The following is a 26,971-nucleotide window of genomic DNA, read 5'->3' on the forward strand; positions in this document are numbered from 1 at the left end:
AGAGTGTTAGTTGGGTTTTAATGTATGTAGACTCTAGTTGAAGCCTTAGTACTTGAAGAGACTTACTTTTTGATTTACTTTTTAAAAAGTCAGGCCCCATCTATGCCTACAGTTTTTGCAAAGGATATTAGTACCTATGTCAGATTCAATATAACTCCTTTATAGTCAACTGGGGGTACTGATAGGTAGTAGGCTGAAAATGAGCCAGCAGTGTGGCCAAGAGAGCCAATGGCATCCTGGCCTGCATCAGGAACAGTGTGGCCAGTAGGACAAGGGAGGTTATTCTTCCCCTGTACTCAACACTGGTCAGGCCACACCTTGAGTCCTGTGCCCAGTTCTGGGCCCCTCAATTCAAGAGAGATGTTGAGGTGCTGGAACATGTCCAGAGAAGGGCAATGAAGCTGGTAAAGGGCCTGGAACACAAGCGCTATGAGGAGAGGCTGAGGGAGCTGGGCCTGTTTAGCCTGGAGAAGAGGAGGCTCAGGGGTGACCTCATTGCTGTCTACAACTATCTGAAGGGAGGTTGTGGCCAGGTGGGGGTTGGCCTCTTCTCCCAGGCAACCAGCAACAGAACAAGAGGACACAGTCTCAAGCTGTGCCAGGGAAAGTCTAGGCTGGATGTTAGGAGGGAGTTCTTGCCAGAGAGAGTGTTTGGCATTGGAATGGGCTGCCCAGGGAGGTGGTGGAGGCACCGTCCCTGGAGGTGTTCAAGAAAAGCCTGGATAAGGCACTTAGTGCCATGGTCTGGTTGACTGGCTAGGGCTGGGTGCTAGGTTGGCCTGGCTGATCTTGGAGGTCTCTTCCAACCTGTTTGATTCTATGATTCTATGAACTTTGGCATAGGTAAGAATAGATTCCACATTGGTGTTGAATGCAAGAATACTGACAGGTGGTCAGTATAGAAGAAAACACTGTTCTTACATATATATGTATATATCTCTCTCTTTTTTTCCTCCCCCACTTCTCTCAGTAAGTCCTCATGGAGGACTTCAGTGAAGAGAAAAAGTACCGTTATTAGCTGGGCTTGGTATGTGGTACTTTTTGATCTGCTGTGCTCTGTTCTCTGCATGTACAGGACAGTAAGATGAAAATTGCACTGTGAAGAGCACTCACAGCATTAGTGTCCACTGCAATTTTTCTCACCTGTAGCTTTAATTCTTTCTATGCACACTTCAGTTTTGAGGCCTTTTTTAAGGTGCATTCTTTTGATATTGTGGATCGTGACATCATGAATGCACTGGATTTGTTAGAATGCTGCCTGAAATGAGCTAGTTCTTAAATTTTCCTTGGATTCACCAATGCAACCTTTTAAGTTCCTAATTCTTTTCATTACTTACAGCGTGATTTCAAAGTTTTTTGGTAACATTAAACCTCTTATCATTTTAGTGTTGAAATCTTACTGTGTTCATGACATTGTCCACTTAGTTTAGGGAGATTGTAGTAATAGATGTTTTTCCACAGTTCAAATTTACCCTAAATTACACAGTCAGGTTTTTAGTGGTGGTAGATGATCGTGGTGACTCTAGAACACTTCATAAGCTTCTCCTTCTTCTGGCTGCCTTTCTTGAATATGAGATTTGTTGGTTTAACGCTCCTGATAGGGCAGTGCAGCATGTAATTTCTGATAGCACAAGAGAGCAGTGAACATCTCTTGGATGGGTAGCAATTAAAAAAAATAGTTTAGCCAAATGAATGATTAGTACTCCTAGCAAGAAAGCTGAGTGTATCCTGAATTCTGTGTCAGGAATAACAGATAACCCTTCAAGACTCTTAAGGAAGACTTTGCGTCTATAAGGTCTGGATGTATGTGCAGTTTTGGCTGTGGAGAAAGATGTATTAAAGCTCAGGATTGGATCTGCAAGATGCTAAATGCTCTGGTCTTAATCTGCTACAGTACTCTGCCCATGGCATCATTTGCCTTCAGATACAAGCTCAGCCTACACGCACTTCATGGTGTCCAAAACAATATACTTCTATGTACGTGGCTTTGAGCCCCAGTCAGTAACCCTTGTTGAGGACTGACTATGGTTAAAAGCTGCACCCACACAGCTACATCTATTACAATTGACTGCCTGTATGCAGAGGAGCCCAGAGAGCAGGTAGGATGTCAGCTTGTCAGAGATGGGTTAGACATCCCCCCCACTCGCTTAGATTTCAGCCTAACAATAATTCCACCGAAGCAGCAAACTGCAATGTACCACTGTGAATATAGGCTTTGAGTGTTTCACTAGAGTGGTCATAAAGAACACTGGACTCAACAGGGTCATTCTCCAGTGACTACCTCACGTTGTTTGTGTTTGGTTTTTCTCTTGCCTTCCTTTCCTTCTGTAAATAAATCAGTCAGCCAGTTTGCAGAAAGTGGCTTTTCATCTAAAGGATAGGTGAGGTAAAACCTGGTTCTTAGTTGCTAGTCTACCTATCCAAATGAAGTACAGTTTACTTAGTAGAGTAGCTGATTAGTTGAATTGGAAGCATGAAGAAAATGATTCACATAGCATCCTGGGGAGGGGGAAGGAAAGGAAAAAAAAGCACCCTTTATTTTTAATCACTAGCAAATTGGGATCTGGTTTTGGCTGGACATAAAGAAAAACCCAACAAAACAACAACTTAAGTAACATGCCTATCATCCAATTTCTCTGTCTTCTTTGTTTGTTTGATTTATTTAATTCCCTTAAAAATACTCTGAAAAGAAATATTTTGTTTACCATAATAAATATTCAGAAGGGTTTTCACACAGTATCACAGTATTATTAGGATTGGAAGGGACCTCACAGATCATCAAGTCCAACCCTTTACCACAGAGCTCAAGGCCAGACCATGGTACCAAGTGCCACGTCCAGTCTTGCCTTGAACAGCTCCAGGGACGGCGACTCCACCACCTCCCCGGGCAGCCCATTCCAGTGTCCAATGACTCTCTCAGTGAAGAACTTTCTCCTCACCTCCAGCCTAGTAGTTTGCAGGCACAGAAAAAAGTGAAATGTTACTGAGAGGCAAGGAAGATGCAAAAAGAGCTTTCTTAGTAAAGCAGGACAATGCTAAATGTGCTTTTTACCTACTGCTAGCTTCCAGGTTCTGAACTTGCCAGGTCACCTTGTATAAAGCTGGCAGGATATTTGATCAAATCTATGAATTTACATATGCATTTATCAAAAATACATATCCAAACTCAACAGGCCTTTTTTATCTAGACTAGAGCCTTTTACACTTGTTAGTGCATTGTAGCAATCCTATATGTACATAAAGCTGAGTGAAGAAAAGCACGTTTCAATGCCTGCTGCTTTCATATAGCTGTGCGAGTTTGGACTCCACATCAGGTAAAAAGTGTTAATAAGTTGTGTTATTGGTGTCAGGTCACCTAGAAACATGCTAGCATTGCAAGGTGCAGTTAGTGCTGGTCATTAGTACTAGCTACTTTCTCATCCCTCATTACTGAATTCATACCCAGTGGCGGTCTTAAGGGTATGACTCTCAATGAGAGCTTCAACTGGGACTTGTGGCTAGGTGAGCTATAAAAGAGTTTGTGAGAAAAGGTCTCAACAACCTTAAGCTGTGAAAAAAGGGCTATGAACATCTCTTGCCAAAATCATAGAATCATAGAATCAAACAGGTTGGAAGGGACCTCCAAGATCAGCCAGGCCAACCTAGCACCCAGCCCTAGCCAGTCAACTAGATCATGGCACTAAGTGCCTCGTCCAGGCTTTTCTTGAACACCTCCAGGGATGGTGACTCCACCACCTCCCTGGGCAGCCCATTCCAATGCCAATCACTCTGCCAGGAACTTCCTCCTAACATCCAGCCTAGACTTCCCCTGGCACAACTTGAGACTGTGTCCCCTTGTTCTGTTGCTGGTTGCCTGGGAGAAGAGGCCACCCCCCACCTGGCTACAGCCTCCCTTCAGGTAGTTGTAGGCAGCAATGAGATCACCCCTGAGCCTTCTCTTTTCCAAGCTAAACAACCCCAACTCCCTCAGCCACATCTCAGAGGGTTTGTGTTCCAGGCCCCTCACCAGCTTCATCACCCTTCTCTGGATTGGTGTGACAGCATTTTTGCCTTCAGCCTTAGCTCTGCTTTTTAATGACGATGTTGTATGCCACTGAAAATGAAGGGTAGAGTATCAGTGGCTGCATTAAACTGGCTCAGGTGCTTCTCTCCCAATGAGTCTGATTTCCTGCTTTCTGTGTTCCTCCATTGCTGCTCTGCTTAGCCACCAGGGACTCAAGAAAAAATGTTTTATTGCTGTTTCTTGTCTTCCTAGAGGTATCTCTGTGGAGTCTGTGCCAAGCTATTGTGAAAAGTTTTGTAAGCTTTGACGCAGACTCATGAAAAGTTTTTGCCGCATGTTGTATTTGTGGAGTTCCCTGAGGTACAAGGGATAGGAGAGCAGAACACTGTTTTCCATCAGCCAGAATTCCCCATGAAACTCAGTTATTAGGAGCAGACAGGTATCTAACACATTCTGAAAAATCAATATACTTATTTATCTTTTCTCTGCTGCTCCCAACACATTAACAGTATGTCAGATAAGCACTGTCAGCTTCAGATTGTATTATGCTTTGAAGCATGAATGTAAAATTAATACACAAAATTGGCTTTTGATTTTTCCAATTTAGTGGTTTGGAGGTTTTTTCTTTTTGTTGTCATTTGGTTGTTGGTTTTTTTTTTTTTTGTGTGTGTGTGTTAGGCATGAAAATGGTATCATCTATTTTTTTAGACCTGACTTCAAGAGTGAACAAAACAAGTTCCTTAGCAAGCTGCCTTCTAAACCAGCTGCTTGACTCTTGGCATGTCAAAGCACAGTGTTTCCCATGCTCTGTTTTTTTCCTCCTCATGTGCTTTCTTTCCATGTTTGAGTGACTACCAAACACATCTTTACTTCAGTGCATACACAAAGAAATGCAAGTGTTTCAAAACTGATGGTTAGCCTTTTTCCTTATTTTTTAAACCTCAGTTTATGTTAATCAACACAGCAATCAGATTATTATATCTCTGGAATGTGTCCAGAGAAGGGTGATGAAACTGGTGAGGGGCCTGGAACACAAGCCCTATGAGGAGAGGCTGAAGGAGCTGGGGTTGTTTAGCCTGGAGAAGAGGAGGCTCCAGGGGTCATCTTATTACTGTCTACAACTACCTGAAGGGAGGATGTAGCCAGGTGAGGGTTGGTCTCTTCTCCCAGGCAACCAGCCACAGAACAAGGGGACACAGTCTCAAGTTGTGCTGGGGGAGGGCTAGGCTGGATGTTAGGAGGAAGTTGTTGGCAGAGAGAGTGATTTGCATTGGAATGGGCTGCCCAGGGAGGTGGTGGAGTCGCTGTGCCTGGAGGTGTTCAGGCAAAGCCTGGCTGAGGCACTTAGTGCCATGATCTAGTTGATTGGACAGGGCTGGTTGATAGGTTGGCCTGGATGATCTTGGAGTTCTCTTCCAACCTGGTTGATTCTATGATTATGTCAGGTACTTGGAACTATGCATTGATTGATCCAGGTTATGAGTTCATTGGGCTGATTGTCATGCATCATGTGATATTAGTCAGTGGTATACCATCAGGCAGCTGAATGACTACATAGTTGCTGTACTTATTTGTATTGGTCCACGAACAGAACCATGCAAGAGTTTTAGCAATTAATTGGCAATATTAGCACTGAAGCACTTTTCAGTTTTTCTGGCTAGGTTAGTAAGAAAGGGTAAAATTCTAAATCTTTCTATATACTCATGTTAGGAGATATTAAAATTGGAGCTGACTTAGATCTAATTTTATTGGCAGGTAAGATATTTTGAAGTGAGTTGCAAGGAGCTAAGTGCAGCAAGACCATTAAGTGTAATTAATTACTGCAGCTCTTGCTTTTCTGTGTGTCTGGAGGAGAGGGAGGTATCTCGAGAGTTTATCATTTCCAGAAAATGTGCATCTTACTCCATTTAAAAGAACTCTCAGTAATTACTAGGAGTAAAAATCTGTTCTAAACTGAACAGGGAGCTTTCTGAAACAACCAGACCTGGTAATGCTTTCTGTTTCCCTACTAGAAAGCTCAAAAAGATGATAAAAATAGTGAAATAAAATAATGAGGTTCCATTAGCTGTGCTTGGTAAAACTTTTCTCTGTGACATACATATATAACTTTACTTTGCTAATCTTTTGTAGTTCTCCTGCTCTGTTTTGCTTTCTGACAGTTTTTATCTGTAAACATATTTAATTCATACAGCTTTCAAGAATATGTTTTTTTTTTAAATAATCTACTGTGAATATTTTTGATGTGGTAAATTTTTGCTGTATTATCAAGAGAGTATACTTTTGATGTTTTTGAATGTAATTATTTTAACAAAGTTCATATTCTGTTTTTTTCTTTCCTTTCTCCCTAGTGTATTTTGGCATGTTTTTATATGCTTAGAGATGAAGACATTGTTGCTGCTTAAATGCAAAAAGGCTTATTTATTTTTTCTTTAACTTGAGCTTGGAAAGTATATGAAAATAACTCTCCTTCACTTCCTAGTCTTTTATCAACAGATTATTAGTCAGCTGCAGAGTATTCCACACTCTAAATTTCTTTCTAAGCTAGAGAGCCCAGTTTCTAACTACATTCCTTCTGCTCAGAGGAGTGCACTAAAATTCTGTCCTCTTTATATGGCAGTGTATTCCTCTACAGAATTATGGCTAGCATGCTGTTAATGGATTTCGGGGCTGTTAGCCACAGGCACTGAAAGATGTCAGCCTTGTGCCTGAGCAGCCAGGAGGAAAGGGACCTGGGGGTACTGATAGATAGTAGGCTAAAGATGAGCCAGCAGTGTGCCCAGGTGGCCAAGAGAGCCAATGGCATCCTGGCCTGCATCAGGAACAGTGTGGCCAGTAGGACAAGGGAGGTTATTCTTCCCCTGTACTCAACCCTGGTCAGGCCACACCTTGCGTCATGTCTCCAGTTCTGGGCCCCTCAATTCAAGAGAGATGTTGAGATACTGGAACATGTCCAGAGAAAGGCAATGAAGCTGGTGAGAGGCCTGGAACATAAACCCTATGAGGATAGGCTGAGGGAGCTGGGATTGTTTAGCCTGGAGAAGAGGAGGCTCAGTGGTGATCTTATTACTGTCTACAACTACCTGAAGGGACATTGTAGCCAGGTGGGGGATGGCCTCTTCTCCCAGACAACCAGCAACAGAACAAGGGGACACAGTCTCAAGTTGTGCTTGGGGAAGTCTAGGCTGGATGTTAGGAGGAAGTTGTTGCCAGAGAGAGTGATTGGCATTGGAATGGGCTGCCCAGGGAGGTGGTGGAGTCACTGTCCCTGGAGGTCTTCAAGAAAAGCCTGGATGAGGCACTTAGTGCCATGGTCTAGTTGGTTGGCTAGGGCTGGGTGCTAGGTTGGCCTGGCTGATCTTGGAGGTCTCTTCCAACTTGGTTGATTCTATGATTCTATGAAATATAAGACAACAAGCCTGTCGGCCCCAGCAAGGTTTGGATAAGCACAGAATTGTGCTTAGTTGACTTTGCAGTAATACATGCACTGAATTCACTCAGCTGCGTGTTGTGGTACAGGAGAAGCCATGAGAAATTATATTCCCTGGAGTTCAGAAGCATTTCAGACTAATGAAGTCCTGGCTCTGGGGTCCTGTTTACTGACCCAAGTAGCCACTCCAGGAACCACATTGCACGTTGATGTGGTTCTGTGGCAGCCTGTGAATTTAAGGCGTTGAACAGGGAGGTAGCAGGAGAAAGACCTGATGTATTTGTGTCGTCAAGGTAATTAACAATGCTCAAGTAGCTATTTGCACTTAATTGTTTTCTTGTTATGTTCCAGAATGTGGCTTTAAAATGCTATCTTCAGATGCATGATATTACTCCGTCTCTGATTTATTTTTTTTTTCTTTCAATTTGCTTCATAAATTGAGGAGAGATAATTTGGCAAGTAAATACTGGATGAGGCACTTAGTGCCATGGTCTAGTTGACTGGCTAGGGCTGGGTGATAGGTTAGACTGGATGATCATGGAGGTCTGATCCAACCTGGTTGATTCTATGATACTGTAAGAGAAGTAGACTAAGTATATGAAAGGCAGCACAGTTTCAGAAAAGATAAAGGAAAAAAAATCTTCAGTAGGTCCTCACTGTGTGCAAATCAGCTTCATCTTGTAACAGAAGTGGAGTTAGCTTGCATTTTAAGAATATCCACTTGAAGATGGAAGTCTGAAAAGTTTATTTTTCAGGTTGCTCTGTTGTGTGTTCACTAAATGACAACAAAAAAAGGTATTTTGAATGAATAAGGATAAAATCATGATGAAGTGAATTGCACAACTGAGGATCCTGACTGGGGAGAGAGAGAAGGGAAAACAAGGAAAATGCTGGAATGTGCTAGGCTGAGTGTAAAGTGTTTTAAAAGGGTCAAGAAATTGAGGAGTATGGAAGTGGTGGAGGAAGAACAGATGAGATTCAAAACCTTATTGCCTGATGAAATAAACCAGTTTATAGGAGAGAAATAAGCATGCAGTTTCTGTATATGGAGGCTACTGCATCATTTCATACTACTGAATTTCTCCTTATCTGAGGTGTGATGTGGTACAGAACTAATCCACTGGTACAATTCCCCATAACAGTGCTACAGCAAGTATGCATTTAATAAGTTAAGAAAACTGACAGGACTACAGTTTATTTGGCAAGTTGCCTGGCAGAAAAGATCTTGGGGGTGTTAGCTGACAGCAGTCTAAATGTGAGCCAGCCATGTGCTCATGTGGCTAAAATGGCCAACAGCATCCTGGCCTGTACCTGAAACAAGTGTGGCCAGCAGGAGTGGGGAAGTGATTGTGCCCCTCTGCTTGGTACTGGTGAGACTGCACCTCAAATATTGTGTTCAGCTTTGGGGACTCTCACTACAGGAAAGACACTGAGTCGCTGAGTATGTCCAGAGAAGGACAACAAACCTGGTGGAAGGGTCTAGAAAACAAGTTGTATAAGTGGCTGAAGGAATTGGCATTTAGTCTGGAGAAGAGGAGACTGAGGTGAGACCCCATTGCTCTCTTCTACTCCCTGACAGGAGGTTGTAGTGAGGTGGGAGTTGATCTCTCTTATGATGATAGGATGAGAGGAAATGGCCTAAAATTGTTCCAGGGGAGATTTAGATTGCAGCTTTGGGAAAATATCTTCACTGAGAGTTTGGTCAGGCCTTGAAACAGGCTATCCAAGAAGATGGAGTCACAGTCCCTGGAGGTGGTCAATAAAATGTATGGATGTGGCACTTCAAGGTGTGGTTTAATGGCCATGGTGGTGTTAGGTTGGTGGTTGAATTTTGTGTTCTTAGAGGTTTCTTCCAACTACAGCAATCCTATTATTCTATAGAATAATATATGTCAGTATTAAAATGGCCATGCTGAAAGCCTGATCTGAAACTCAGTGCTTACTCTTTAAGAAAAAATGAAATAGGGCAATAAGTAGTTTTGCTGCTGAAAGCACTTTTTAAAGTCACAAAAGTCCAATGGCTGTAGAAGACTCTGTGACACAAATCTTTTAGACGTCATTGGTGAGGCTAGAATTTCTTAATAGAAATCACTACAGGAAAGGAGGCTCTTTCTGTTCAGGTGGTTTGTTTAATCAAGGGAAAATAGAAGTGAATACTCCTCTGCTTCCTGGCAAGAATTTACACTAGTGAGTTAATTCTTGTGTTACCATAGGCATCTGGCCAAAGACCTTAGCAGCTCAAAGGATACATCAGAAAAGAAAGGCAATATAAAAGGGTTACTTCTGGAAAGTGTCTTCCTTCATTATGAGATTTGATAGACCTTGACATCAGAACAGCAGTTGTGGAGCAAAAAGATGATAGTAGTGGAAAGACTTGACTGGTATCTACAAAGTGTTAGCAGATAACTCCCTGGCAAGTGTCGTGTTCTGACAAACAGTTTGTCTTGGGTGATTACAAGGGTTGGCCTTGTTCTCCTTGTGTGCTTACTGGTGTAACAAGTCTTTATTCCTTCATGGCTTGTGTACAGCCAGGTTCCAGTGAAACACGAGTCAAGTGGAACTCTTTTTGGCTAGCACTAGTCCCAATTAGCAACAGTTTGGATAATTAGGGAATTCTGACTGCATTTGGAAGAGTGGTAGCTGGTAGAATCCTTTAAAGTCAAACTCTGGGTGTATAAATGCTTTATAGTCTCTTGGGAAATAATCATGAAAGTGTTTTAAAGGAGGTTTTATTAATGTACTTCATAAATTACTTGGAATTTTTCTCTGTGCCTGGATGGTACACCCACTTGCAGTCTGTCACCCAGTCATTTTGGTTTGATTGAAGCAGCAGTTGTTGGAATCATAATTCATTCAGTTAACTGCTTACATTCTGAGAGCAGCTGTGCATAAATAATTGCAGCATCAGCACCTACCACTGTGAATTCTTTAATAGAGTATTTCATATTATTGCTTGTATCTGCATTGGAATGCTTACAGGCAACACTTAATAGAATAATATATAGATAATGGTCAAAATCTTCTAAGGCTTTTGTTTTTTTTCTTCAGCTTTGGTTGGATCTGAACAAAATAATCTGATTTGTATTCATTTCATATGTCTTTAGTCAATGCAGTTTCTCTTAGAAGAGTCCACAGATGCTGACCAGTAGGCTGCAGGAGATTAAAAAGAGTTAATCTTTCCCCCAACTCCATTGCACTTAAGTATTTATTGGGAAGATAAAGGGGTAGACTAGTCCCCACAAGCTTTGTTTCCTTTGCATGAAACCATTTCTATCCTCTGCTTTTGTGTAGTAGGCTGAGTGTCCCTGTTCAAATTCTGTTGCTAAAGATTGTGTATCATCTTACAGATAACATGTGGTGTCTGGCTTTAGAGTGGAAGCCTTGCTGCTTCTTCATCACCTGAAGTGTTGTCAGCTCTTTGTATGTGCTTCACAAAGTACGTGGATGAAGACATTCAGCTGAAGACCTGCCATGATGTGAAGCAGCAATTGAAGATAAGTAGTCAGAGTCCAACTGGAAAGTATAGGAGAAACTTTGAAATTCCAGTTCAGGTAATACTTTTTTTTTCTCTACTTGCCAGCACACTGGAGATCACAACCCTGAATTTGTACTATGTTGTGGCAGTCTGTTGCCAGAGTTAAAAGAATATCTAGCAGATGATAGCTCCATTGTAGTAGTCTCAACTCACATTTCAGGGAATGGAAGATTGAAATCATCAGTTTCTGAACTGTCAGTGTGTTCACATTCCTCATAGACTTCCCAAATGGTTATGAGAAATGATTCTGAAGCATGGTAGGCTCCTGCTGCACATTAATTATCTAGCAGTGCTGTAAATGCTGACAGCTATGTTGTGTGCCTTCATCTGAGTGAAGAAGGGATGTGTGTGTAGTCTACAGTTTACACTTCATGAATAGGCCAACAGAAAAAGCAGATGGCAATTAAACACTATGAACTAGTAACAAAATGCTAAAGAAAACTTTTTGTGTGTTTGTTTCCCCCTGGCTACTTTGTGGAGAATGTTGCAAGACAATTTACAAACTCAAATCCCAATCTGTTGATAAACTTACTTGTAACAAAATTTGTTGTAGTGTAAACTGATTTCTCTGTGGAAATGTAGCAATAAATATTGACTGAATTAAATTATGGACACAGATGTAGTGGAAATGGACTTTTAACTGGAAGCTATGAGGTCTGTGGACTAAACTGACTATTGAAGCTATCATTCTGTCTATGATATGTTCTAGTAGCTTGACCTAGGTTTATCTTTGTATGTTGAGTATAGCTAAGTATCTCAATGGAAGTAATGTTCTAATGAATTGCAAAGAAGCAGTATCTGATATGTTTTGTTATAACGTTTTAGGAGAGACAATGATTGTGATTTGTCTAATTGCAAATGACCTGGTAGAGAGGGTATTATAGTTTGTGAATTCTGTACTATTCTGCAGGGTGCTGCACTTTGGCCACAACAACCCCATGCAGAGATACAGGCTGGGGTCCGAGTGGCTGGAGAGCAGCCAGACAGAGAGGGATCTGGGGGTGCTGATTGATACCCTCCTGAACATGAGCCAGCAGTGTGCCCAGGTGGCCAAGAGAGCCAGGGGCATCCTGGCCTGCATCAAGAATGGTGTGGTCAGCAGGAGCAGGGAGGTCATTCTGCCCCTGTGCTCTGCACTGGTTAGACCACACCTTGAGTCCTGTGTTCAGTTCTGGGCCCCCAGTTTAGAAGGGACATTGAGATGCTTGAGCGTGTCCAGAGAAGGGCGACGAGGCTGGTGAGAGGCCTCTAGCACAAGCCCTACGAGGAGAGGCTGAGGGAGCTGGGATTGGTTAGCCTGGAGAAGAGGAGGCTCAGAGGTGACCTTATTGCTGTCTACAACTACCTGAAGGGTGGTTGTGGCCAGGAGGAGGTTGCTCTCTTCTCTCAGGTGGCCAGCGCCAGAACGAGAGGACACAGCCTCAAGCTGTGCCAGGGGAAATTTAGGCTGGAGGTGAGGAGAAAGTTCTTCACTGAGAGAGTCATTGGACACTGGAATGGGCTGCCCGGGGAGGTGGTGGAGTCGCCGTCCCTGGAGCTGTTCAAGGCAGGATTGGACGTGGCACTTGGTGCCATGGTCTGGCCTTGAGCTCTGTGGTAAAGGGTTGGACTTGATGATCTGTGAGGTCTCTTCCAACCCTGATGATACTGTGATACTATCAGAAAAGTCAGAACACAGGTTTCACATCTGAAATCAGCTCTGAAGAAGAAAGTGGAGAAAAAATTCCAGTGCAACTTATGTTCTCTGTGAACTTCAGTTTGGAGGCTTGGTGGGATATTGGACCTGGTGTTTAAAGACTGGAATCCTTAATTTTTGAGGAATGAAGACTACTTGTAAGAACTAGTGTAACAGAATATCAATGCCCATTCAGAAGAAACCAGACAATGATTAGCACAGGAACAGGATAGTTGTGTACAGAAGGAATCTTCGTTTAACTGCCAAGAAAACTAAAAACCATGATACGTAGTATTGTGGTTTATGGTGGCAGCTGAAGTTTGCAGTTTTTGGCCTTCTCTTGAACTCTGCTTTCCCCTTTCCTGTGCCTGATGAGCTAGCTATCCATTTCTCCTCCTATCATTTCACCTCTCCTATGAAGACAGACTGAAAGAGTTGGGGCTGTTCAGTGTGGAGAAGAGGAGGATCTGAGGTGACCTTATTGTGGCCTTCCAGTATCAGAAGAAGGCCTACAAAAAAGCTGGGGAGGGGCTTTTTAGGCTAATCATTTAGTGACAGGACTAGGGTGAGTAGAGCGAAGCTGGAGGTGGGGAGAGTCAGACTGGATGTGAGGAGGAAGTTGTTCAACATGAGAGTAGTGAGAGCCTGGAATGAGTTGCCCAGGGAGGTGGTTGAGGCCTCATCCCTAGAGATGTTTAAGGCCAGGCTGGATGAGGCTCTGGCCAGGCTGATCTAGGGTAGATAGTCTCTGCCCATGGCAGAGAAGTTGGAACTAGATGATCCTTGTGGTCCCTTCCAACCCTGACTGATTCTATGATTTCAAATGGTTACACTTGCATACAGTGTAAAATTAAGTTGTGATACATTTCTTGACAGCATTTTTTTTATAGCAAGGCTCACACTTTGAGTACTGTGTCCAGTTCTGGGCCCCTCAGTTCAAGAAAGATGTTGAGGTGCTGGAACATGTCCAGAGAAGGGCAACAAAGCTGGTGAGGGGCTTGGAGCACAAATCCTATGAAGAGAGGTTGAGGGAGCTGGGCCTGTTTAGCCTGGAGAAGAGGAGGCTCAGGGGTGATCTTATTACTGTCTACAACTACCTGAAGGGGCATTGTAGCCAGGTGGGGGGTGGCCTCTTCTCCCAGGCAACCAGCAATAGAACAAGGGGACACAGTCTCAAGTTGTGCCAGGGTAGGTATAGGCTGGATATTAGGAAGAAGTTCTTCCCAGAGAGAGTGATTGGCATTGGAATGGGCTGCCCAGGGAGGTGGTGGAGGCACTGTCCCTGTGGGTCTTCAAGAAAAGCCTGGATGAGGCACTTAGTGCCATGGTCTAGTTGATTGGTTAGGGCTGGGTGATAGGTTGGACTGTCTGATCTTGGAGGTCTCTTCCAACCTGGTTGATTCTATGATAGAGATGTATTTGAAATGCTATATTGATAACTAACACTAGAAAAGGAGCATCGGTCTCAGTGGAGACTGAGGAGTAACTTTTATTTCTGTAGTATTTATAAAGCAGAGCAATAGCACCAGTACTGATGATGGGATGCAAAATGGCTGTAATGGGAGGGTAAAGTAAGATAATGGATGGAATTGCAAAATGGAAATAATTATCCAGATTGAAAAGATTTTTAGATTAATGGAATACCGTGGTGAAAACTGAGCCTGGTTTGGTGGAATGCCTGGGGATTTGGTAATTCAATTAGCAGTGCTGCAGTAATTAAAACTGTGGGCAGACTAGAAAGCTCTGCTGTCCAAAAGGTCTGCTGAGGTAATGAGGCAACTAAAATCATGGCAAATATGATCATAGAGGGAACTTTTCTGCCATATGCAAAGTTGGCAAAGTTGTGATTTTCACAAGTGAAGCCCCTCATAAGAGAGCACAAAAGGAATGTTGTCAAGCTATGCAATGAGCATTTGGAAAACTTACTAGAATGCATGTGTAGAAACTCATACAGCATGTTTTAGTCTAGACCAGTTCCTGCTGTTAACTCAAGGTTTTTAAACCATGTAAACCTATGCCACCTTTCCCACAAATGCACTACATGTAACCTATGAAGATGTACAAGTCCAAAAGCTGGACAAACTATCTAGCCACCAGGTGAAACCCTTGCAAGATGAAGTTTGGTGGTGTTCATTATGCTGCTGTGTAGAGGGAACCACTTCATCTCATAAAGATATGGCTGAAGTGACATTGTATTAAGATGCCACTTAAATACTTAAGGTTCAGTTTATGAAAACAGAGAGATAACAGACATTTGTCCTTTTGATTTGGCGTTGAAATCTCACTTTTGTGTAGGTAGATTAAGTCCTGGGAGCTTTATTATGTCTTACCCAGTGTCTACTTATCTTCAGCTAGATAGTTTTGTACTTTGTGACATACATGTTTTTAATGGGTTTTATTATACTCACTAGACTTTCTCCTCATCGTGATGGTTTAGGTGTTACCTGCCTCCCCACACTTGGGAAATCACCCAGACTCTGGAAATTGAATGAAGCTTTATATTTACAGCTTAGCACAACATGCAAGCAGGTATTTACAGTATATACAGTTATAGACAGAAATAGACAAGGAAAAAGTTAATACAGAAACACAACTCCCCACCCAGAAATCTAAGTCCCCAAGGAGGGCCTCTCAACCACCTTTCCACCTTCCCCCTACCCCTCAACTTTACCCAAGATCTTGCTTTATGTTTAAGGTAGTATGGAGGGTTGGCTGGGAGGGTTAGGAAGCAGGTGGATTAATCACAGAGATGTGAGGTTAGGTTGGAGAGAGATGCAGCCCACAGAGCTCAGACAGCAAGCGACTCTGTTATCTATATTTATGTTCTTGTATATCTCAGCAAGCCTCTGAATGAAGTAGACATCACCATTGTTTCATTCTCACAGCCTGTAATCTAGTTCTTCTTACTAAAACATTCTAGCTAGCTTCAAACTAGCACGCTCATGTATGCATAATAACATGAAACAGCCATAACCAATTTATGATTGCTTTGAAAAAAACACCATAGACCTGTTCTCACAGAAGAGCACTGGATGTAATAACATCCATTTTTCAGCTCTTTTGTGTCATTCTAGAATTTCAAAGGTGACAGGTCAGCAAAAAGTCACTTTATTATTGTTGTAATGTAATGCTGACAGTTTGAGGTAAGACCTTTATAAAAGACAGGTGATTTAGAAGAATATAAAATTAAAATGAGAAGAAATTCTGAACTTTCTTGCACTTAAGTATTCTGTAGTAGGACTTTTGCCTGAGTTCATAGGATCATGGGATGTTAGGGGTTGGAAGGGACCCAAAGAGATCTTTGAGTCTAACCCCTCTGCTGGAGCAGGATGATACTATCTAACACAGATCACAGAGGAACACATCCAGACAGGCCTTGAAAGTCTCCAGAAACTTCCAGAGAAGGAGACTCCGTGACCTCTGACAGTGCTCTGTGACCCTACAGAAAAGAAGTTCCCCCTTGTGTTGAGGCAGAGCCTCCTTTTCTGCAACTTACATGCATTCATTGCTCCTTGTCCTATCCCAGGGAGCAAGTGAGCAGAGCCTGTCCCCCCCACTCCTGGCCAGCCTTCAGATACTTATAAACATTTATCAAATCCCCTCTAAGTCTTCTTTTCTCCAGACTAAAAAGCCCCAGGTCCCTCAGCCTCTCCTCATAAGCCATGCCCTCCAGTATCCTTATCATCCTCATAGCCCTCTGCTGGACCCTGTCTGGTAGATGCCTGTCCCTCTTAAACTGGGCAGCCCAAAACTGAATGCAGTACTCAAGATGGGCTCTCACTGGGGCAGAGTAGAGGGGAAGGAGAACCTCCCTTGATCTGCTGGACACATTCCTCCTAATACACCCCAGGATCCCATTGGCCTTCTTGGCCACAAGGGCACATTGCTGTGCCATGGTTAACTTCTTATCCATTAGGACTCCCCAGGTTCTTCTCCACAGGACTACTTTCCAGCAGTTCACCTCCCAGCCTGTGCTGGTGCAGTTTGTTATTCCTCCCCAGATGCAGGACTCTGCACTTGTCCTTGTTGAACTTCATCTGGTTCCTCTGTGCCCAGCTCTCCAGTCTGTCCAGGTCTCTCTGGATGGCCACACAGCCTTCAGCTGTATCAGCCAAGCCTCCCAGCTTGGTGTCATCAGCAAACTTGCTGAGCAGACACTCTGTGCCCTCATCAATGGCATTGATGAAGATGTTGAACAGGACTGGCCCCAGTACTGATCCCTGGGGGACACCAGTAGTCACAGCTCTCCATCTGGACCTGGCTATATTGATCACCGCCCTCTGAACTCTGTCTTGCAACTAATTCCTAATCCACATCACTGTCAGCTCTTCCATCCAACAGTTTGCTCAATAAAATGAATAAAATGTCATGGCAGATGATGTCAAAGGCCTTGCAAGGTAGACTATATCCACTGGTTTCTCAGAATCTACCCATTCAGTTATGGCATCATAGAATGCTATCAGGTTAGTTAAGCATGACTCCCGCTTGGCAAATCCATGCTGACTACTCCTGATAACCTTCTTCTCTTCCCAGTGCCTTGAGATGCCCTCCAACAGGATCCGCTCCATCATTTTTCCAGGGATGGAGCTGAGGCTGACTGGTCTGTAGTTTCCTGGAACCTCTTTCTTGCCCTTTTTGAAGACTGCAGAGACATTGGCTCTCCTTCAGTCCTCAGGCACCTCTCCTGTCCACCACAAATTGGCAGAAGTGATGGAGAGTGGTGGATCAATAATATCAGCCAGTTCAGCACCCTTGGGTGCATCCCATCAGGCCCCATGGACTTGTGAATGTTCAATTTGTATAACTGATCTCTAACTCAGTCTGCACTGACCAGTGGGGAGCATTCCCTCCTCCAGGCTTCCTCTCCTTCACCCAGGGTCTGGAGTACCATAGGGGAGTTCAGCCTTAGGTGTAAAGACTGAAGCACAGAAGGCATTCAGCAACTCTGCCTGCTCTGCATCCTCAGTTATCAAAGCTGCCTCCTCATTTAGCAGTGCCCCCACACCTTGATCTTCCTTTTTCTACTGATGTATTAGAAGAAGCCCTCCTTGTTCTCTTTTACCTCCTTTGCCAGCTTCAGTTCCAAGAGGGCTTTGCCCTTCCTTATTGCCTTCCTATAACCCCTGAGTACTTCTCTATAGTTCTCCCACGTAACCAATCCCTTCTTCCATGAATTGTGAGATTCCTTCTTCCCTGAGATTTCTTTCAGGAGCTCCTTATTCAACCATGCAGGTCTCTTAGAACATCTACCTGATCTTTATTTCAGGGGAAAACACCTGGCTTGGGCTTGGAGGAAGTGATCTTTTAAAAATTAGCCAACTTTCTTGAGCTCCTTTACCATCCAGAGCCTTAGCCCATGGGATTTCTTCAAGCATGTCTCTGAAGAGCACAAAGTTAGCTCTGCAGAAGTCCAGGGCTGCAATTCTACTTGCTGCTCTGATTCTACCCTTTAGAATACTAAACTCCATGTTATGATCACATGAAATTCTGAATAAAGGCTTAACCTTCTTCTCGTGTCAAACTGCAATTAGTGTTTGCTTTAAAGTGGAATGGGCTCAAATCCTTAAATAAATACCCCAGCATAGCACCAAGTACAAGTGTGTTGATTGTACCAAGCTATTGAGTCTGCCATCTGTAAGTTTGCAGATTACACCAAATTAGGAACAGGTGTTGATCTCTTGGAGGGTCCGAGAGCCCTGCAGAGGGACCTAGACAGGCTGGGATGAGATTTAACAAGGCCAAGTACAGGGTTCCTCACTTTGGCCACAACAACCCCATGCAGCACTATAGGCTGGGGATAAAGTGTCTGGAGAGCAGCCAGGAAGAAAGAGACCTGAGGATACTGGTAGATAGTAGCTGAATATGAGCCAGCAGTGTGCCCAGATGGCCAGGGGAACCAATGGCATCCTGGCCTGCATCAGGAACAGTGTGGCCAGTAGGACAAGGGAGGCTATTCTTCCCCTGTACTCAACCCTGGTCAGGCCACACCTTGAGTCATGTTTCCAGTTCTGGGCCCCTCAATTCAAGAGAGATGTTGAGATACTGGAACATGTCCAGAGAAAGGCAATGAAGCTGGTGAGAGGCCTGGAGCACAGCCCTCTGAGGAGAAGCTGAGGGAGCTGGGGTTTATTTAGCCTGGGGAAGAGGAGGCTCAGGAGGGACCTCATTGCTGTCTACAACTACCTGAAGGGAGGCTGTAGTCAGGTGGGGTTGGCCTCTTCTCCCAGGCAACCAGCAACAGAACAAGGGGACACAGTCTCAAGTTGTGCCAGGGTAGGTCTAGGCTGGATGTTAGGAGGAAGTTGTTGCCAGAGAGAGTGATTGGCATTGGAATGGGCTGCCCAGGGAGGTGGTGGAGTCACCATCCCTGGAGGTGTTGAAGAAAAGCCTGGCTGAGGCACTTAGTGCCATGGTCCAGTTGATTGGACAGGGCTGGGTGCTAGGTTGGACTGGCTGAGCTTGGAGGTTTCTTCCAACAAATTTAATTAATTTATTATAATTTATTTCTCTCTACTGGCTTTTCTTTCTGTATCTATTTGTCCATTCTTTGTTCATGATGGGAAAAGTTTCAACACACATATTCTCCCAGAGCTAAAACCTGAAAGAATGCACTTCAGATTACTACCCCTGAGCTATTTTGAAGAAAGCAAAGGAAAGGTGCACATTTCTACATAACTCATTGTTTTCTTTGTTTGGTTTGGGATTAGAAGACTCTTAACTGTGATCCACTTCTCTCTTTTTTTACTTTTAAGATTTTTTAGGAGTACTCGAATACCTTTGCTTCTCATATCTCAAGAATAGTTAAATTTCCTTTCTTTCTCATGGTTGTTGGCACTGTGGGCACACATAATTTCCTGAGACAACCTGAGTGTCATGTCTAGGAGAAATTTCCTGTATATTGATGAAGGGTGAAGGGAGGGCTGAAAGCTTGGCCATATATTTAAAATAGCATAGTTCTGCTGTGCATTAAGAACAGCTGTCTGTTGCAACTTCATATATGACAGAGTGCTTGAACACAGATTTTTCTGGGGAGTAAAAAAAAAAGGCAAAATCATTATTGTTAAAGTAAATGTTGCATCTTATGGCACAGAAGTGGGTAATTTGTGATGAGTATAGTCTTTATTTAAACAACTGTACGATCCTTGTGGTTATGTATAAATCTTTAGACTGTGAGCTATGGATGTAACATGCTCTGTCTGAATCTGTAAGCTGTTGAATAATAGCTGCATCATAGCAGATGCTGACTTCCAGCCTCAGTGACTTCAAAGTGTGAATGCTTAATTGCTGCTAACTTATAGGAAAGTAGATTAATCATATTGCTGATTTATGAAATACCTTGCCACACTCCAGAGGATGCCAAGGGGAATATAATTTGTTTCTATCTTTCATGATGAAGAAAGAGCTTGAGCTAAAGTGTTTTAGGCAAGAGAGACATACGAGCACTCAAGAGCAGTGGAGTATTCTAACAGGTGCACAGTTGTACAGAGTTCTTAGTTTGTTAGCTCAGGTGATCGTAGCTCAGGTATTTTCTGTTTCTTTTAACTTCTATCAATGTACTCTTTAGAAACAGTTGTGAAGGGGCAGACCTTTTGTTTGTCAGCTGATCTACAAAGATCATTCCGTTGTTTGTAGCCCTATTAGTCAAATCCACAGAAGCCAAGAGGCTTGTCAGTAGTACTGAAATGTGAACGTCTGTTTAAAACAAAGCTTTTTGTCTTAAGGACTACTCATTGGTATATGTAAAATCTCACTTGCCAAAATTCACTCTCAGGTATTGCTTATTCTTCTGTCATTTTCTCAGCTAAGGACAGATCTTGGGAGCTACAGTTATTTAGCTGAAGTCTACAACAGTCTTAGTTTTTACCTTGAGTGTCAGCTTATCCTACAGAGCTTCATTATTATGAATATTGTTGTGTTATGTGATTTATTATTGCTGCTTAACTGGAAAACAGGAGTGTTCTTAGTAGTATGCACAGGAATGCTTCCCACTGACAAATTTAATCTCTGACAATAATTCACCTGAGTGCCTCTATAAATACAGCAGATAAACTGTCCTTATAACTAGAGGTTTGAATTAGTGCTTATATGTGGATGTTAACAGAAGACATGTAGTCTATACACTTCTAAAATGACTACAGAGCCTACTCACACCTGAAAGGCTTTGACACCAGATGTAGGAGCAACCTGTCTGCTGGAGGTCTGGCTGCATTCAAAAGCAACAGCTGGGCACATGAATACTACAGTTCATTTACATTGGACATACACAGATGCTTTAGGAGTGATGATGGTAAATGCACTAAATTGCACAACAGCTACATGAAAAAAAGACTGAACAAGTAAGGAAGTGGAAATATAGAAGAACTTCATAAAGCTAAGAAGCAGGCTACAAAATTTGGACAGTGTTAATAGCCACATTTTTATAATTGGTGGGAATGGATTTTTTTCTGAATTGTCTTTGATCATAAATACATTGATTTAGCCTTCAGGCATTAATTTATCACAGCTACAAATTGTGCTTTTGGGTAATGACACTTGACAATATATGAATCATGAGGATTAAAGCTAAGATTTTTTTTAAGTGGCAAAATGTCTGCAACACTTTAGATGTAACCTCCAGTCTATCAGCTGACAAGTGTGCTGAACGTTTTTCAAAGGCAATTTATGCAGAAAAAAGTATGGATGTTCAAACAAAGTAATTCAAATCTACTCAGAATTAATCAGAAAGAATACAAGATAATAGTTACCTTAATTGAAGTAACTCAGTTACCAACTGATCTAATGTAGTGTGAATCTACAAGCGTCCCCTGAGGACAGGTACTCGTGTTGCAGAAGACAGAGCCGTTTTCTGTCTTTATTTGGCAATGACATGTTTAAATCTACTTTTTCTTGGCCTTTTTCATGCTAATGTACACTTAAATAGCTTTCAGGAAGAGAGTGTCTCCTTTGAGAGCATCTATTGATTGTTGCCTATATTACATAGTTTCGTGGGGAGTAGTAAAGTAAAATCCTTTTAATCTCTTTGATGAGAATCAATGGAATAGAAATAACAGTAGGCTGATTTCACTTTACTCTCCCCGTGGTTCAAATGATGAGTGGTACAAGGATGAGTCTTGTACAATAGAATTGAGATACACTAGAAAAAAAAAAAGAGAATTCCTTACACCTGGGATGCAAGTTAAGACAATATTGCCTCATTTCACTGAGTAGATACTCAACAGCAACAGGCAGCATATCACTTATAGGTCCAGTGTCATTTAATGACTGCCTCAAGCTTTTAATCGTTAAAACAGAGAAAGAACTCTAGCACCAAAACACAATTGTTTTTCATTCTCTGCCAGCTGAAGACTGGAACTCTTTGTTGGCTGGAACAGGGTCGATTTTCTTCATTCTATCTTGTATGATTCTGTGTCTGGATCTGTGATGAAACCAGTGTTGTTGGCACGGATATTTTAGTTATTGCTGAGCAGAGCTTACACAGAGCTAAGATCTTTTCTACTTGATATCTGCTCTGCCACTGAGTGGGCTGGGGCTGTACAAGAAGTTGGGAGGGGACACAGGCAGGACAACTGGCTCCGGCTGAGCAAGTGGATATTCTGTACATGTGACATTGTAGTCAGCAATAAAAGCTGGAAGAAAAAGGAGAAAAGGGCAGACATTGAGAGTTAAGGCACTGATCTTGCAAGTAACCTTTACTTTCCTGGCAGGCATTGAAAACAAAAGCATTAAGATGACTCTTTATGTTAACATGTGTAATTAAGTATTTAAAACTATTTGATCATCTTTTATTCTTGTCATTCTTGTCCTTGCCACTGTTGTTTCCTCCATTTTTGTACATGTGGGTTCAGTCTTCCACTACCTTGAGACGGACAACAGTAAGTCACTGTGAGAATTTGTGTAGACATGCTGATGAGAAAGGCTAGAATGACTCTTGTATCATTTGATCTATGAAATCTCAGAGTACTTCTAGTTTTCAAAGAATACATAGTCTTAGTGATATGTTTAAAGTATTAGCATAATTACAGTTCTGGGCCCCCCAGTTTAGGAAGGACATTGAAATGCTTGAGCGTGTCCAGAGAAGGGCGACGAGGCTGGTGAGAGGCCTCGAGCACAGCCCTACGAGGAGAGGCTGAGGGAGCTGGGATTGGTTAGCCTGGAGAAGAGGAGGCTCAGGGGAGACCTTATTGCTGTCTACAACTAACTGAGGGGTGGTTGTGGCCAGGAGGAGGTTGCTCTCTTCTCTCAAGTGGCCAGCACCAGAACAAGAGGACACAGCCTCAGGCTGTGCCAGGGGAGATTTAGGCTGGAGGTGAGGAGAAAGTTCTTCACTGAGAGAGTCATTGGACACTGGAATGGGCTGCCCGGGGAGGTGGTGGAGTCGCCATCCCTGGAGCTGTTCAAGGCAGGATTGGACGTGGCACTTGGTGCCATGGTCTAGCCTTGAGCTCTGTGGTAAAGGGTTGGACTTGATGATCTGTGAGGTCTCTTCCAACCCTGATGATACTGCGATACTGTGTGATACTGTGATACTGAGCTTATGACAGATTCAAGAAGGAGAGAAAATGCTAAGAGTGATCTTAAGGAAATCTTCTAACCTGAAAATTGCCTGGTTATGAAGCTGTCTTGCCATGTTTCCAAAAGAGAGGGCAATTCAAAACAATTATTTCCTGGAAGCTAACTACCATATGGCTGGTTGTCAGCAGCAATGGCTTACTGCTGCTGGGTAGGCTGATAATATTGTCACAAATATTGATGGATGTTGTTCCAGCAATGCAGAATCACAATCAGCGCATCAGTACACAAATACCGGTGGGCGTTGTTAAGCGTAGCCATATGGTTTGGGAATGCCAGGGATGCTGTTGGAGAGATGTGGTCATAATGTGGACAGAGATATTTAGCAGGTCATTAAAAGTACTCTACTCAGTGTCCATAAGATATTTGCTAATAAGGCAGTGTAACAACAGCGGGGGTTTTTTTGATTAAAAATTGATGTTGTGTGTGGAAGAGGATTGTTATTAAATTGGTTTGGTTACATGTAAGTGGAAATTTCCTGGAGTTGTAGGACATGTGGTGCTTTTTGTTACTCTGCCAGTTTTAGACATGGGCATTTGCTTTGATGCCAGATTGCAAACTTGCAGAATCCTGGCAACGGTGTGTGTCTGCTGAGCTGGTGCCTTGTTATTTCCGAGACTGATGCAACAGTGTTTAGGTAGTAACATGATGCCACTGCGTGAACTCAAGATGGTCTGCTTTAATGAGGTTGAGGTATGGTTTTGTAGCAGCAGACATCTAGATGGAAGGTTATGAGCATGTCATGAGTTAAACTGAATATTTGCTGCTGTTCTTCAAAACTATCTTGCCTTATGCCAGCTTCAAAATGAAAATGCTGGTTGAGGGCAAAGTATTGTGGGACTTGAAGTTCAGATTGTAACACGAGAGGCTTCTTGTTCTAATTACTGCTTTTGGGTGACAGGTTTTGGGTGTTGTCTTTCCTCTGCAGGGATGGTGGTGATGTATGTGGGAGATGGGTAGCTGCTGGTTTTGGTTTTCTGGTTTATGATGTTTTTTTTTCCCCCTCATTTTGCTGCACTTTTGCTGCAAGTAGTCAAAGTTAAGGTAATTGTGCATTATGGTTATGTTATTCTGTTTTATGTTTAACTCTTTTTATCTCAACTCTTTATCTCAACCCAGAGTTTGTGGTTTGTTTTTGTTTTTGTCTTTTCCTCATTTCTGTGCTGGGGGGAAACAGGCAGGTTAACCAGTTTATGGTGTTTAAACCTGTTACAGGGCATCACCTGTCTGTGGAGGTGGATGTCTTTGGAACTGAACAGAGATCAAGATAAACTTCCTGTTAGACTGGGATACTATCTAAGGAAGATGTCTGCAGGTTGAGTGAATCCTCACCCCCAGCTTTGGCAAGTGTGTATTTTGGGTATCCTTGAGTGCAAGGTTTCACCTTTCAGTCAATGTGCACACATTTTGGTTCATCTTTGTAGAAAGAATATTCCTTGAAGTTTAAGGTTAAAGCTTAACTGGTCATGTAGTAGTTATGTTCCTGACTGGCATCTGAACTTACAATTTAGTTGTGTCCAAAGGACTGAGTAATTGTAAAAAAAAATTTTTTCAATAAATCTGTGTTTTGGGTAGCCATTGCTGGCTGGGTTTTGGGTGCTTTGGTGACAGCCTTGACAACTCTGTTTTATCACATAGCTGTTCAAAGACTTTGAGAGGAAGAGGACAGGAGCAGAAGCTGCATCCTAGTCTTGGTTTCCTGTGATTTGTTAATAACAGACTTTGAGAGGGCAAGAGCAGAAGCTGAATCTCAGTCTTGGTTTCCTGTGATTTGTTAATAACTGTGTAAGATTACCACTGTGATGCCACACATTTCCCAGGTGTAGGATGTGTTTATCCTGGGCTTGCCTTATTGGCTTTCTGTGATTCAGTATCCTGTAAGTGCTATGGCAAGTCTGAAGTTTGTCTATCACCAGTTCAGTCTTTCACTATAGATGTATGAACACTGAAGCAATTCAGAGCTCATAGAAGTCTGTCACTATGACAGCTATGAAATTCCAATTAGACACTTTTTAAATACTTCTGTACCACCCTCAGTTTCCACTAAAATCAGTCAACTTACAGAGATACTGAGAGAGCAGCAAGCACATTCTTGGGAAACTTCCTCCATGGATGATTTGCATGATGAGTTTAATATCACTTGTTTTCAGATAGGGAAGAGTTAATTAGTGAAACATTAAAAACTGGTTAATGAAAAAAGAAGAAAAAAAAAGTTGCCCTTATGATTCTGGATTGCAGTTTGTTCTAACCACAGAATTACTCACACTGGAATACACCTCTGAGATCATCAGGTCCAGCCTATGGACTAGATGCGTCTGGCCAAAAACATTCTACAATTCATTCTGTGAGCCTCACACCAAAGAAATTTGTGCTGTGATGCTGTTCTGGAAATGCAGTTATTTCCTCAGCTGTTTTTCATGGAGAAAAAGGCCTCCTTCTCTCTCTGTTTTATCTGATTGTTAAAAATTTCTGATACTGTTCCATGTGCTGAGTGAATACTATGACTGTGGTTACTAAGCTCTAGAATATGTGGATAAATTATTCAACTTGAAACTCTGTCATAGTCTTCAGATGTGAAAAAAAAAGTCATTTTATTTATTAAGAGGAAATTTGCTTTCACTAATATTTCAGTGTTTGATTTTAGTGTAACTGACACCTGTTGTAATAAGTTTGTGAGCTAAAAATCAGATGATGTTACATCAAAATATGCTGTACTTATAAAAATTACATTGAAAATATCTTTAGATGACTTGACATTTTAATATTAGGTAGAAAGCAGCATGATGTAACAAACTAATGTTATAAGAATTACTTTGTGGGGGGATGGAATTGATTCTTGATTTCTGAAAATTGGCACTTGACACACAGTGGATCTGTAAGTTCATTACTTGCTACACAATATAAAGAGTTTTCAGCATACTTTTAAAATAATTTTTTTCCCTAGAAAAATCTCATGACATTTGTCTAATCTGTGCAATATTTTGAAGTACTATGCCTGCAGCCACTTTAAAGTCTGCTTTTTCTTGACTAGACATGTCTTGGGTGTCCTTTTTATCGCAGCTTTGCACAGGTGGCCAAGAGAGCCAATGGCATCCTGGCCTGCATCAGGAACAGTGTGGCCAGTAGGACAAGGGAGGTTATTCTGCCCCTGTACTCGGCACTGGTCAGGCCACACCTTGAGTCCTGTGTCCAGTTCTGGGCCCCTCAATTCAAGAGAGATGTTGAGGTGCTGGAACGTGTCCAGAGAAGGGCAACAAAGCTGGTGAGTGGCCTGGAGCACAAACCCTATGAGGAGAGGCTGAGGGAGCTGGGGGTGTTTAGCCTGGAGAAGAGGAGGCTCAGGGGGGACCTCATTGCTGTCTACAACTACCTGAGGGGAGGCTGTAGCCAGGTGGGGGTTGGTCTCTTCTGCCAGGCAACCAGCAACAGAACAAGGGGACACAGTCTCAAGTTGTGCCAGGGTAGGTCTAGGCTGGATGTTAGGAGGAAGTTGTTGCCAGAGAGAGTCATTTCCCATTGGAATGGGCTGCCCAGGGAGGTGGTGGAGTCGCTGTCCCTGGAGGTGTTGAAGAAAAGCCTGGATGAGGCACTTAGTGCCATGGTCTAGTTGACTGGCTAGGGCTGGGTGCTAGGTTGGACTGGCTGATCTTGGAGGTCTCTTCCAACCTGGTTGATTCTATGATCTTATTTGTCAGTACAAACTCTTTCTGACTTTCCACCATAAAGCTGTCAAGGCTACAAATATATTTATAATTCTTTTTG

The 26,971-nt window shown here is 42.6% G+C and overlaps 1 long non-coding RNA gene across 5 annotated transcripts in view; it reads left to right on the top strand.

Moving 5' to 3' along the window:
- LOC135177997 (uncharacterized) overlaps positions 1-26,971 on the top strand; it is a 70,785-nt gene that overhangs the window by 19,569 nt on the left and 24,245 nt on the right. For 3 of the 5 annotated variants that reach the window (XR_010303300.1, XR_010303298.1, XR_010303297.1), the window contains exons 3-4: positions 10,778-10,981; positions 24,425-26,198. This is a non-coding gene — a long non-coding RNA (uncharacterized LOC135177997). Of the gene's footprint in view, positions 1-10,777; positions 11,595-24,424; positions 26,199-26,971 lie in introns of those variants that run through there. The other 2 variants (XR_010303301.1, XR_010303299.1) reach the window with 2 other exon arrangements.

This window comes from Pogoniulus pusillus, chromosome 9 (genome assembly GCF_015220805.1).
Source record: "Pogoniulus pusillus isolate bPogPus1 chromosome 9, bPogPus1.pri, whole genome shotgun sequence".
NCBI lineage: Eukaryota > Metazoa > Chordata > Aves > Piciformes > Lybiidae > Pogoniulus > Pogoniulus pusillus.